This window comes from Henckelia pumila, chromosome 3, assembly GCF_033568475.1.
Source record: "Henckelia pumila isolate YLH828 chromosome 3, ASM3356847v2, whole genome shotgun sequence".
NCBI lineage: Eukaryota > Viridiplantae > Streptophyta > Magnoliopsida > Lamiales > Gesneriaceae > Henckelia > Henckelia pumila.
The window spans coordinates 177151299-177165963 of NC_133122.1; the positions used below are offsets into that span (position 1 = coordinate 177151299).

A 14665-nucleotide genomic window follows, 5' to 3' on the forward strand; every position below is an offset into this window, starting at 1 on the left:
CATGAGAATGGAGGTGAGGGAGATGGGGTGTCGGCTGATGGAAGGAGGCGTGGGATTAGGGTAGAAGTTTAGGGTGTAGTTTAGGATAATTTAAGTATAATTTGTGTAAATTAATTAGATAGATAAAATGCCATAAAAATATAAAATTTTAAACTCCTAAATACATACTAATCTGATGAAAAAATATCAAATCCCAAAATATTAATTTAGAGGATTTTTAAAAATTAATCAAAGTCATTAAAATGACTTAATTTGGCTAAAAATGAGTTTTCTAAAATATATAAATAAAATACTATAATTTTTCAGAATAAAAACTTAAAAAAAAATAATTTATGGCTAATAAAATCTCCTAAAAATAATTGGTATGAAAAAATCAATATCTCGTCCGTCCACGGTCCCGTCTACGCGATCAAAATAATAAATTTCTTAAAAATCTAGAATTTCCAAAATTATGGGTTAAATGCTAAAATGATTTAAATCATGCACATAATACACATAATAACACATAAATAATATTTAACTCACAAGTCTAAATTTTAAATAATTATTTTTCTTAATTATGCATGCGAATTTACGGAGGAAAAATACCGGGTGTTACAATATGTGTCCATCCAGTGCAATTGGTTTCAAGACTCCAATGGAAAAGTGAAGTGGGACACCTGCAGAATACTCAAACTTGAGGGTATTCGGATGTCTTGCATATGCTCATCTGAAACAGGACAAGTTGGAAGCAAGGGCAGTGAGATGCATATTCATTGGGTATCCGGATGGTATGAAAGGTTATAAAGTTTGGAACCTGGAATCAAGAGATCCAAAGTTTTTCAACACCAGAGATGTAAAGTTTGATGAAACCAAACTGGTATATAAAATGAATACAAGTGGAAATGACAGTCAGATCTGAAAGGGCCCGTGTCCTGATTTAATATTTAATGATCAAATAACCAGGATTAATTAATGTAAACAGCGAAAACGAGTTAAAAATTTTCGTTTGGGCCTACAGAAATTTCGGCATGACCTATTCGTAAATAGGACATCCCAAAAACCTGTACAACACAACCAACAATATATACTCGAAAATAGAGTCACAACTCCAATTTACAAACCTATAGCCGCACTGGCCAGGACTAAACACATGCAGAGCCGGCAAGGCTCGATCACACAAATAACAATTCAAAACAAGGTCCAAAACTATTTATACAGATACACAGGGCATCACCCCGGCAAATATAAAACTCGCTAAACTGATATATATACATATATCTGGGAACTCGACTCCACGCTCGCCTCACTGGGTACCACTAGATGACGCTCCACCAGATGCGTCAAATCCCCCTGGATAACCTGCTATGGAATCACAAACAACCACAGCATAAAAAGAAAACAGGGGTCGGACCCCAGTACGACGAACTATAAAAATTACGACAAATATAACTGACATGAATAAAATCAAGTACAATGCAATGAAATGCAATGTAATGCGTGACAGGTATCAATGAAATAAGGGATACCAAAAGGAGTCCAAATAATCGTATCACAATAAACTCAGTGGCCACCCGTGCCAGGAACGCAGCAGACCTCGAATCATCACTGCTAATCCATACACGTAGCATCGGAGGGTGACAGGAGCGACCCGTCCAGCCTCATGCTGTCATCAGGAGTGTCGTACGTAGCATCGGAGGGCAACAGGAGCTACCTGTCCGTGCCTCATGCTATCTCAGGAGTGCACTAAAACAATGTCACTCGCTCCATGATGACTCAATACATCTCAAGAGATCAATATCAATAGCAATCAAAGGAGTCAAGGCTCAACGTGCTATGTAAACTTGTAAATGAGTGAATGAAATCATATAATCCACGTAAGCACATAAAAACACATTATCACTCATTACAAAATACTTAATATCATTACATGCCATTATAAGCGTCGTAATATAAACAGTTCATACGTACCTCAACCGACACTTAATTACCACAGAAATATCTCAAGTATTTCTCGGATATTCCAATCCCAAATTTTCAGAATCTGTAATTCCAGAAAAATTGCTCATAAATCCTAAAATTCATATTTAATATTAAAACATCCTATCAATGACCAAATATCGAATATACGACTCTAAAAGTCAAAATACCCCAAGTAGAACAATCTGAATTTTCCGAAATTTCCTACAAATTTCGAAAATTCGCATTTATATTTTCTAGAGCATCTAAACACTCAATTAATGAATAATCAACACTTAAATTCAAAAATCCCCAATATAAATAAATCTGGAAATTCGAAATAAATCCCAAATAAATTCTGAAAATATCGAATACCTTCAATCGACTTCGATATGATACCTACAACCAATAATAAATCAAATATCAATTATCGGATGTCAATTGAATCGAAATACCCAAAATTCGAAACCCTAAATTCAAAATTATACCTCAAATATTCAAATTAGAGGTCTAATCAACCGAAACAACAACCCTCTACACTCCGGCGGCGATCGGCGGCGGCGAACGGCGGCGAACGGCGGCGGCTGGTGCGACGGGTTTTCGGAAATTTCAATAAAAATATGAAATATGGGTACCGAAAGATAGCTCTCGTCACGAGGATTCCGGAACTATATTTACTTTTGAAATCCAGCCAAAAACGAAGGAGATACGGAGATTTGAAGCGATAGGAAAATTTGAAGAAAAGAAACAAAAGAAATGAAGAAGAAGAAGACGCGATGCAGGCGGAGAGAGAAACAGTCTGAATATATATATCCATATCTATTTAATTAGATATGTATTGCTTTAATGTGTGTCTTATTTTATTAATTCGGGGTTAAAACTTGACCCGGTTTGAGTTATTTCAACTCCTGTGTGATTTATAAATCAAATATGCAATTTAATATCGTCTATAAACCGATATTTATAAATACATATTTTTAACACACAAATTAATTAATATATAATATCGGGTCCTTACAGATCAGTGAGAATCTTAAATTACCGTTTGAGGTGGAGTCTTCTGTGCCAGAAACTGAGTCAGAAGAGATTCAAGATGAGAATGTGACAGCAAGTGATCAAAACAAAGACTTGAGTACCTATAATCTTGCAAGAAACAGAACCAGAAGGGATATCGGAGCTCCAAAGAGGTTTGGTGAAGCCGATCTGGCTTGGTATGCACTTACAGTAGCTGAGGAGGTGGAGTATTCAGAGCCGAATACATATGATGAAGCTATGACAAGTAAACACAAAATCAAGTTGATAGAAGCTATGAATGAAGAGATGAACTCACTTGGGAAGAATCAAACTTGAACATTGGTAGATAGACCGAAGCATCAGAAGACCTTGGGATGCAAGTGAATCTATAAACAGAAGAAAGGAACTCCTGGTACAACTCAGATCAAGTATAAAGTCAGATTGGTTGCAAAGGGTTTTGGTGAGGTAGAAGAGATATATTTTAATGAGGTCTATTCTCCATTGGTGAAACATTGTTCCATCCGGATTATGTTAGCACTAGTGAATCAGCTCGATTTGGATCTTGAGAAGCTTGATGTGAAAACTGTTTTTCTACACGGTGACTTGGAAGAAACTATCTATATAGAACAACCTAAGGGATTCATGCATCAAAAAACACAGAATAAGGTCTGCTTATTGAGAAAATCATTGTATGGGCTTAAGCAGAGTCCGAGGCAATGGAACAAGAGGTTTGATGAGTGAGATTAGTATTGGTTTTGTGAGAAGCCAATATAACAGATGTGTCTAACTGAAGAAGGATGAAAAACAGGTTATCTTTTACCTACTGATTTACGTGGATGATATTTTGATTGCAAGTAAAAGTAGGGCATAAATATTATCCTTGAAACAACAGCTCAACTCAGAGTTCGAGATGGAAGAATTAGGAGAAGAAAAGAGAATTTTGGGCATGTACATAATGAGAAACAGAAAAAGGCAGGAGATTCATCTGAGTCAGAAGAACTATTTGAGGAAAGTAGTTCTGAAGTTTAATATGAATCAAGGAAAATCTGTCTTGACCCATCTGGGACAACATTTGAAGCTATCAACAAGTCAGTCACCTGAAAGTGAGGAGGACAAAATGAAGATGGCTTGTATTCCATATGCTAGTGTAGTGGGGAGTCTCATATATGGAATGATGTGTAGTAGGCCTAATCTGGCATATGGAATCAGTGTTGTGTCAAGATTTATGGCTAACCCAGATACATATCATTGGGAAGCTCTTAAATGGATTCTCAGATATCTCATAAACACAACTGGGCTAGGGTTGAAGTTTGAAAAACAGCAAGATGGAATTGATCCGGTGGTCGGATATGTTGATTCAGATTTTGCTGGGAACTTAGACACGAGGAAGTCATTGACTAGATATGTGTTCACCTTTTATGGCACTGAGATTACTTGGAAGTCTAATCTACAGTCAGTGGTTGTCCTTTTCACCACTGAAGCAGAATTCATAGCTGTTACCGAGGCCATAAAAGAAAGATTGTGGTTAAAAGGGATTATAACGGAGCTTGGTGTGAAGCAAGATTAAGTTTTAGTACATTGTGACAAACAAAGTGCGATACATTTGACAAAACATCAAGTCTATCATGAACGTTCGAAACACATAGATGTGAAGATGCATTTCGTAAGAGATGTGAATGAAAAATGAGATGTGATCCTTGAGAAGATAACATCAGAAGAAAATCCTGCAGATGTTATGACGACGTCACTGCCGTATGCTAAGTTCAAAAAGTGTTTGGACTTAGTTAATGTGGTGATTAGAAATGAGCCTATGGAGGCTAGATTGGAGAGCAGCAGTCAACCTGAAAAAATCAAGATGGAGATTGTTGATGTTGTTGGAAAACGTGTTCAGATCAATTAAAAATTGATACCCGGTGCAGCGGAAGTTTAAAAATTTTTATTTTTCAATATGGAACGATTCCATATCATGGGTATCAAAACTTTACGATTAAATTTATGCAAGTAAAAATAAAATCACAATTAAATTTTTACCTATTCAAGCAACGGCTTGATTATGGACACCAACAGAATTTAATCTGCTCTTCTTGTATATCTTGGGAACCGATGGCTTCACGATCAATCACCGGAATAAGTTCCACGAACAGAAAACAGAAACCCTCTGATTGATTGCACTAGAAATCAATCAGATGTTTATCGAAGAGAATAAACAGATTTGATCTGTTAATTCGGAATGTAATTTTTCACAAAAATCACAGACCGAATTTTCTCAAAAAGGGACAGAGGATTTTCAAAAATCCCCTTGAATTATTTTATGTGAATTTCGAAAATTGCTAGAATTAATTGTGTCAATTTTCGGACACTACACATGTATTTATAGATAATTTCTAGACTATATTAAGTTATAATTGTATTAGGACTCTAACTCCTTAGGGCCCACAATCCATAACTTAAGCCCAACAAGCCAAGCCCGTTGTTATAGAAATTAATATAAAATTCATCATGACTCCGGTTGATAAACCGATTTCACCAATGTGCACAGAAACCATTTCTGCACCTTTTAAAGTCAAGATAATTTTTCTGAATCTGAATTCAGTGATTTCCAAAAATGTCCATCCCTATGTCATTTTAGGAAATTCCACTCCCTTTTAGTTAAGAAGTCCAACTTCTCTTTCATTAAATTTAACTCTTTAAATTTAACTATCTCAACGGGGTTTAGTAATCCATTACTTGTGTGACCCTCAATGGTTCATGGATACAACTAGCCGTGGACTCACAACTCCTTGTGACTCGGAACAACAATTTCCGACTTGCCCAACGAATCATGGTAAGAGCGTCTAGCAACATCGCCCCATGATTCCCTAGGTATCACTGATAGTGCCTGCAAGAACCAGTAGATTTTGGTTAGCGTACAGTACGGTCCCTTCATCCATATATCCCGATCGAATCAACAACCATTGGTGCATCGAGAGTCGTTCGAGATTCGATAACTATGCATTACATCTTGGAGATCAAATAGTGACATCGCATGTGTTACTAGGAAAACCGAGTAACCTAAAACACATCATGTACTCTAGCCAAAGATTCGTCACACTAATATCTCCTCAGATCGCATAGGATATCCACACTCGCAAGTATGTGGTGAATCCTTGACAACAAAGCATCGACTCCTATATGTGTCGTAACTGTACCCAATCCCGACACCTGATGACCCCAGTAGAGTCGGTAAAAGAGTCAAAGTACAGTACTAGCATATAGAGTCTCAATGATGTTTCAAGTAGTAAGGACTAATGGTGTACAACCAAAACCGCGGACTTTATCCACTCGATAAGTGATAACCACTTGGAAAGTCCGAATAGGGTAGTTCGATCATTCATCATATGAATATCCATTTGCATGCTTTGAACATCTCCATGTCCATTACCAATGAAACGTGGTACTTTGCATCACAAATGCTAGTCTCAATCTCGAGCGATCTTTATCCTTATTAGCGGACAGCTCAATTGACTAGGAACTGTTTAGAATATACAGTGACTATAAGATGTGTTTCATAATAGTGATCTCTCTTTATTCACTATCTCATCTTACTTACACTATAGTATATTCAAGGTCTTTATCAAAACATCAATAGTATATCACAATATAACAATATGAAGAAAGACAAAGAAAATGCCATTAATGAATGTAATTATATTAAACAAAGATTGTTTATACATAGAGTCACAAAAACCCTTAGCCACAAGTTGGCTAACCGGGCACCCACTCTTTCAATCTCTCACTTTCCCTAAAGCCAACTAGTCACACTACGCAATCTCATTGCTTTGCGATGTTTGTCAGACAATGGTCCTGACAAGGGCTTAGTAAGTGGATCAGCGATATTGTCTGTAGAGGCCACTCTCTCGATAGTGATGTCTCCTCTTTCCACAATCTCCCGGATGATGTGGTATTTCCTCAGTACGTGTTTGGATCTTTGATGAGACCTTGGTTCCTTTGCCTGAGCAACGGCACCAGTGTTGTCGCAGTACACCGGAACTGGACCAACAGCTTCAGGAATTACGTCCAACTCTTGGACGAAATTTCTCATCCAAACGGCCTCTTTAGCAGCAGCTGATGCTGCAATGTATTCTGCCTCAGTGGTGGAATCCGCTGTGGTGTCTTGCTTGGAACTCTTCCAAGAGACAGCACCGTCATTGAGCATGAATACAAATCCAGAGGTTGACTTCGAGTCATCCACGTCGCTTTGGAAGCTAGAGTCGGTATAGCCTTCCAATTTCAATTCTCTTCCTCCATAAACCATGAATATATTCTTAGTCCTTCTCAAGTATTTAAGAATATCCTTCACGGCTTTCCAATGCATTTGACCGGGGTTGGCCTGATATCTGCTCGTGACACTCAGAGCAAAGGCTACATCCGGTCTGGTAGATATCATCCCATACATAATACTACCTATGGCTGACGCATATGGTATGTGTGTCATTTTCTCTATCTCTTCGTCAGTCTTGGGACACATAGACTTGGATAGAGAAACTCCATGACACATAGGTATATGTCCTCTCTTGGACTCATCCATAGAAAACCTTTTCAATATGGTGTCGATGTAGGTTGCTTGAGTGAGTCCTATCATTCTCTTATATCTATCTCTATAGATCTGTATCCCTAGAATATAGGATGCCTCACCCAAATCCTTCATCGAGAATCTACCTGATAACCATATCTTTGTTGACTGCAAAATCCCTACGTCATTCCCAATGAGTAGGATGTCATCAACATAAAGCACTAAGAACGTCACTGCATCCTTAACTACTTTCTTGTACACGCACGGTTTCTTCGGGTTTTTGATGAAACCAAAGTTCTTTATTGTTTCATCAAATTTCTGGTTCCAACTTCTTGATGCTTGTTTGAGACCATAAATTGATCTCTGAAGCTTGCATACCTTATGCTCGCTTCCCATGGATGTGAATCCCTTGGGCTGCATCATATAGATTTCTTCCTTAATGTTTCCATTAAGAAATGCAGTCTTCACATCCATTTGCCATATCTCATAGTCATACCATGCTGCTATGGCAATAAGGATTCTTATGGACTTGAACATTGCGACTGGTGAAAAAGTTTCATCATAGTCAACTCCTTGTCTTTGAGTATAACCTTTTGCTACCAATCGTGCCTTGTAGGTAAGTACCTTACCATCAGGCCCAAGTTTTCTCTTGTAGATCCATTTACACCCTATTGGAACAATTCCATCGGGAGGATCTACTAAAGACCAAACTTGATTTGTATGCATCGAGTCTATTTTCGACTGCATAGCTTCAAGCCATAAATTAGAATCCGCATCAGAAATTGCTTCCTTGAAGTTTCTTGGATCACATCCAATGTCGGGTTCACTTTGATCCCTTTCAAGAAGAAGACCATATCGAATAGGAGGTCTAGAAGTCCTCTCGGATCTCCTAGATATAGGCGTGTCAATCAATGGTTCCTGAGGTGTAGGATCGTTATTTTGTATCTCGGGTTCTTCTCGAATTTCTTCGAGTTCCATCATCTTGCCTTTCTTATCTAATAAGAACTCCTTCTCCATGAAGGTGGCATTCCTTGAAACAAACACTTTTGTTTCAGTAGGATGATAGAAATAATATCCGACTGAATTCTTCGGATATCCTACAAAATAACATAAGGTGGATCGACTATCCAACTTATCTCCCACTGTCTGCTTCACGTAAGCAGGACATCCCCAAATACTTAAGTACGAATACTTAGGAGCTTTGCCATTCCATAACTCGTATGGAGTTTTATCTACTGCTTTAGTGTGGACATTGTTCAACAACAATACCGCCGTTTCAAGCGCATAGCCCCAAAACGAAGGTGGGAGCTCAGTGAAGCTCATCATAGATCGAACCATGTCCAAAAAAGTTCGATTGCGACGCTCCGAGACACCATTCAGCTGAGGTGCCATAGGAGGAGTCCACTGAGAGAGAATCCCATTCTCTTTTAGATAGCTCAAAAACTCGGTACTTAAGTATTCTCCACCTCGATCCGATCGAAGTGCTTTAATACTTCTACCTTGTTTGTTTTTTACTTCAGCCTTGAATTCTTTGAACTTTTAAAATGATTCAGACTTATATTTCATTAAATATAAATACCCATACCTAGAATAATCATCAGTAAAGGTAATGAAGTAGGTGTGACCAAATTTAGTACCGATACTAAATGGTCCGCAAACATCTTTATGGATCAAATCCAATAGATTTTGACTACGCTCAGGCTTCCCTTTGAAAAGAGATTTAGTCATTTTTCCTTTTAGGCAGGACTCACAAGTAGGTAGAGAGTTAATATCAGACATATCAAACATGCCCTCTCCCACTAGTTTGTTCATCCTCCTTAAGGAAATATGATCTAGCCTAGCATGCCAAAGGTTTACCGGGTTTTGACTATCGATTTTCCTTTTGTTTGTTGTTACCGGTTTATCAACATAATCATCTGGAATGTCTTTTAATTTTAAGTTATATAGATCGTTTTTAAATTATCCATTTCAAATCAAACATTCATTCTTGTAAATATTGCAAATCCCATTCGCAAATTTTCAAGAAATATCTTCTCTATCAAGAATAGAAAAAAAATAATGTTTTAATGAAATCTTGGTACAAATAAAAACATCTCTCTCAAAATATAGCTTAAAATTGTTTTTGCAAAATTAAACAAATGTTTCCCATAGCTTTTGGATTCAACTCTGGAACCATTCCCGAGCCTTAACTGGGTCTCACCTATCCTAAGCTTACGACTTCTTGTCATCATCTGCAACTCATTGCAAGTGTGAGATCTACATCTGGCATCCAATACCCAAGAAATAGTATTAAGTGAAACATTTATAAAATATATCCTTTGTAGTTCGTAACTACTCGATATACATTCTTTGCAGTTGCGCTTCCAGTAACCGGGTTTGTTGCAGTGATGGCAAACTTATTTAGACTTGTCCATCTTTGCTTGTAACATTTGGCCTTGAGATCATGGTCCTACCATTTCTCTAGTTCGGTCAACCTTTCGGCAGTTACATCAGCCGGGGCTATTTTCGGAGAAGCCTTTTCTAACACTTAGAAAATCTTTTCCGAACTCTGGACAATCTTAACTTTTTGAACCATTCCGTATAGTTGCGCCAGAAAGTTTGTTTTGTTCGAGAATTGAAACATGTGGATTACGAAGATTCATCATAATGATATACTGAGATGAAACAGACAATAATCGATGATTGTTTAATTAATTTACTAAGACATAAAATATGGCGAATTTTAATTTTATTATTACACTCCCACTATTTTAACGATTTCACTACCCTCTAGTGAAAAACGGGAAACTCCTTTCCTTAGTGGGAACATGGAGTCCAATTTACAAATCATAGTCCCGAATAATATCAGCCAACCATAATTTTCAAAAGGTAGAGCCCAATTACTTCCAAAGTAACCCCCATGTTTTTACCTCATGTCCAATAAGGGCCCAATAATATGACGCCGTTTATTGTGACATGTCAAGATAACCCATCAATATTAAGTTGTGATGGACGGTCGCCATGTGGATCCCCCAATAATATGAGCCAATCCCATGGGAGTTCCACCCAACTTACAACATGTGTCGATCCAATGTACAGCTTTCCGACGAACGGGCCCCCCCAATAATATGAGCCGGACCGTATCCGCGGGTAGCATCTCATACATTGATCGTTGATGGAAGGTAGGAACATTTAAACAATATTTAAATTCCCTTTTATAAATCTTGATATCAATTTTAAATCATATTTAAAATGAGGGATTTTAATTTTTTAAAAATTTGTCTCATCATGCAATTTATGTATGCTTGCGGGATTCATACAATTTAGTCTAAACATGCATATATCAATAATATCATATATTATTTAAGGATGATCGATCCCATTATCTAATCGACCCGTGGTTGCCAATCACGAGTCTAAGTCCAATCCTAGGTGATATGCAAGTATGCAATGCAATCCTATTACATTGAGCTTCCATTTACATTTCTTCGGTCTTTATCGTCTGCTGGGCCCACCATTGTCTTCAAATCTTTATCTCCCACTAAGTCTAACAAATTTACAATAAATTTCGATGACAAGTAGGGGATACATATTTAATGGGTGGGAACGGGCCATAAACCAAGCCCACTTTTTATTACAAATGACAATTCAAATTGGGCCATAAACCAAGCCCATTAATAAAACCCAACAACAATAAAACCAAATGTAAACTACCTAACATACACCTACAATATTGGTCATGACAATCGATAATCCTTTTATCCAATAATTAATTCAATAATTAAAACATTGGATAACTTGCAATGGCATCATAATTAAAAAGATAAAAATCAAATTTTATCTTATCCTTTCATAAGATCATATCTTATCATCAATTGTACCAAAATAATTAATTTTATAAAATCTAATTTAACGGATAAAATTTATAAATTTTTCAAAAATTCAAATTTATCCAAAAATTAATTTTAAAAATTTCGGACTCAAACAATTTGATCCGATGCCTCGTGGACCAATCAAAAACAATTTTCGATCGGACCAAAAACTAAAATTTCAAAAATTTAAAATTTTAATTAAAATTAATTTTAATTTTTCCCGGGCTACCCGGGACAATCCCGGGCAGCCCGCGCCCCAAAATGAGGGCCGGGCAGGGGAGCCCGTCGCGCCCCCTTGGGCAGCGATCAAATCGCTGCCCCATGGGCAGCACCGTGCGCTGCCCTGGGCAGCGATCCAATCGTTGCCCCGGGCAGCGACGATCGCTGCCCGATGTGCCCATTAAATTTTAATTTAAAATTTTGTTTTTGTTTCAAAAACCCGAGGCCAAAAATTTTGTACAATCAATTAATTTAATCGTTTGATCTGAGCAACCTGGCTTTGATACCAGTGTTGGAAAACGTGTTCAAATCAATTAAGAATTGATACCCGGTGCAGCGGAAGTTTAAAAAATTTTATTTTTCAATATGGAACGATTTCATATCATGGATATCAAAACTTTACGATTAAATTTATGCAAGTAAAAATAAAATCACAATTAAATTTTTACCTATTCAAGCAACGGCTTGATTATGAACACCAACATAATTTAATCTGCTCTTCTTGTATATCCCGGGAACCGATGACTTCACGATCAATCACCGGAATAAGGTCCATGAACAGAAAACAGAAACCCTCTGATTGATTGCACTAGAAATCAATCAGATGTTTATCGAAGAGAATAAATAGATTTGATCTGTTAATTCGGAATGTAATTTTTTACAAAAATCACAGACCGAATTTTCTCAAAAAGGGACAGAGGATTTTCGAAAATCCCCTTGAATTATTTTATGTGAATTTCGAAAATTGCTAGAATTAATTGTGTCAATTTCCGGACACTACATATGTATTTATAGATAATTTCTAGACTAGATTAAGTTATAATTGTATTAGGACTCTAACTCCTTAGGGCCCACAATCCATAACTTAAGCCCAACAAGCCAAGCCCGTTGTTATAGAAATTAATATAAAATTCATCATGACTCCGATTGATAAACCGATTTCACCAATGTGCACAGAAACCATTTCTGCACCTTTTAAAGTCAAGATAATTTTTCTGAATCCGAATTCAGTGATTTCCAAAAATGCCCATCCCTATGTCATTTTAGAAAATTCCACTCCCTTTTAGTTAAGAAGTCCAACTTCTCTTTCATTAAATTTAACTCTTTAAATTTAACTATCTCAACGGGGTTTAGTAATCCATTACTTGTGTGACCCTCAATGGTTCAGGGATACAGCTAGCCATGGGCTCACAACTCCTTGTGACTCGGAACAACAATTTTCGACTTACCCAACGAATCATGGTAAGAGCGTCTAGCAACATCGCCCCATGATTCCCTAGGTATCACTGATAGTGCCTGCAAGAACCAGTAGATTTTGGTTAGCGTATAGTACGGTCCCTTCATCCATATATCCCGATCGAATCAACAACCATTGGTGCATCGAGAGTCGTTCGAGATTCGATAACTATGCATTACATCTTGGAGATCAAATAGTGATATCGCATGTGTTACTAGGAAAACCGAGTAACCTAAAACACATCATGTACTCTGGCCAGAGATTCGTCACACTAATATCTCCTCAGATCGCATAGGATATCCACACTCGCAAGTATGTGGTGAATCCTTGACAACAAAGCATCGACTCCTATATGTGTCATAACTGTACCCAATCCCGACACCTGATGACCCCAATAGAGTCGATAAACGAGTCAAAGTACAGTACTAGCATATAGAGTCTCAATGATGTTTCAAGTAGTAAGGACTAATGGTGTACAACCAAAACCGCGGACTTTATCCACTCGATAAGTGATAACCACTTGGAAAGTCCGAATAGGGTAGTTCGATCATTCATCATATGAATATCCATTTGCATGCTTTGAACATCTCCATGTCCATTACCAATGAAACATGATACTTGGCATCACAAATGCTAGTCTCAATCTCGAGCGATCCTTATCCTTATTAGCGGACGACTCAATTGACTAGGAACTGTTTAGAATATACAGTGACTATAAGATGTGTTTCATAATGGTGATCTCTCTTTATTCACTATCTCATCTTACTTACACTATAGTATATTCAAGGTCTTTATCAAAACATCAATAGTATATCACAATATAACAATATGAAGAAAGACAAAGAAAATGCCATTAATGAATGTAAATTATATTAAACAAAAATTATTTATACATAGAGTCACAAAAGCCCTTAGCCACAAGTTGGCTAACCGGGCACCTACTCTTTCAGATGTATGCTTCTATCAGCTCGACTGAGAAAGATCGGATCGAATAGTATAAATCAGATGAACTTAGTGATCAGATAAGTTCATGGTCATATCAAATACTGGGATCAGATCGAAGTCTATGGGCAGATGAGTTCTTCGGATGAGTTCAGGCAGATCGGTTGCTCGAGTACTGGGACTTGGTTAGAAGTCAGATGAATTTTCCGTAAAGCGGGAGTGAAGTTCGAAGACAGATCAATGTATGAGAGCAGATCAGACTCATGTGGGAGGACTTATCGGGTTAGATCATGTTGACTTTAAGATTTAGCCGTAATAAGTTGTTGACCTAAAGCCCAAAGAAGAAAGTCGGTGTATTTTCCTATATAAGCAGATGAAAGCCAGCCGTATCATAATAACGAACATAACAGATTTTCAATCTCCAGAAAAATATTTTGAGAGAGAAAAAAAGAGAGAATTCAGAGAGAGAGAACTGGGGCGCAGATTGTGACGGAAAAATTCAAAGTATTGAAGCCATGTAAATACTTGTGTCGTTTAATCGCTTTTGCGTGAGTTGGTATTTTTGATCCATGTTGTGTGATTTTATCTGGGATTATGTTCTTGAGTTGTTGTGTGTGTGTTTGTCTGGTAAATCTCTGGACAATATCGAATTTGTTCTATTGATTCTTAACATGCAAGCTAGCTACTGTTATTTTTTTCAATCAACTCTCAATCTCGATTATCAGTGGATAATGGCTAAGCAAGGTTTTACAAGTCATTCTATTTTCAATTCACAGCTTGGGTTTCGAAGTTGGAAAAAGCCTCCAAATGATGTCTTGAAGTGTAATGTCAATGATGTTTGATATTTCTCCTCATATTTGCTATGGTTGCATGATTGGTAATTCAAATGGCGTAGTGATAGACGCAACTCAT

At 37.2% G+C, this 14665-nt stretch overlaps 1 long non-coding RNA gene across 2 annotated transcripts; it reads right to left on the bottom strand.

Moving 5' to 3' along the window:
• Window positions 1-957: 957 nt before the first annotated feature.
• Window positions 958-2157, bottom strand: LOC140893341 (uncharacterized). Of its 2 annotated transcripts, none has more exons than XR_012153115.1 (2): window positions 1951-2157; window positions 958-1341 (listed from the first exon to the last, which is right to left on the bottom strand). It is a non-coding gene; the product is annotated as an uncharacterized lncRNA (long non-coding RNA). The 2 variants fall into 2 exon arrangements; XR_012153114.1 differs by having other exon boundaries at window positions 958-1344.
• Between the last annotated feature and the right edge of the window lie 12508 nt (window positions 2158-14665).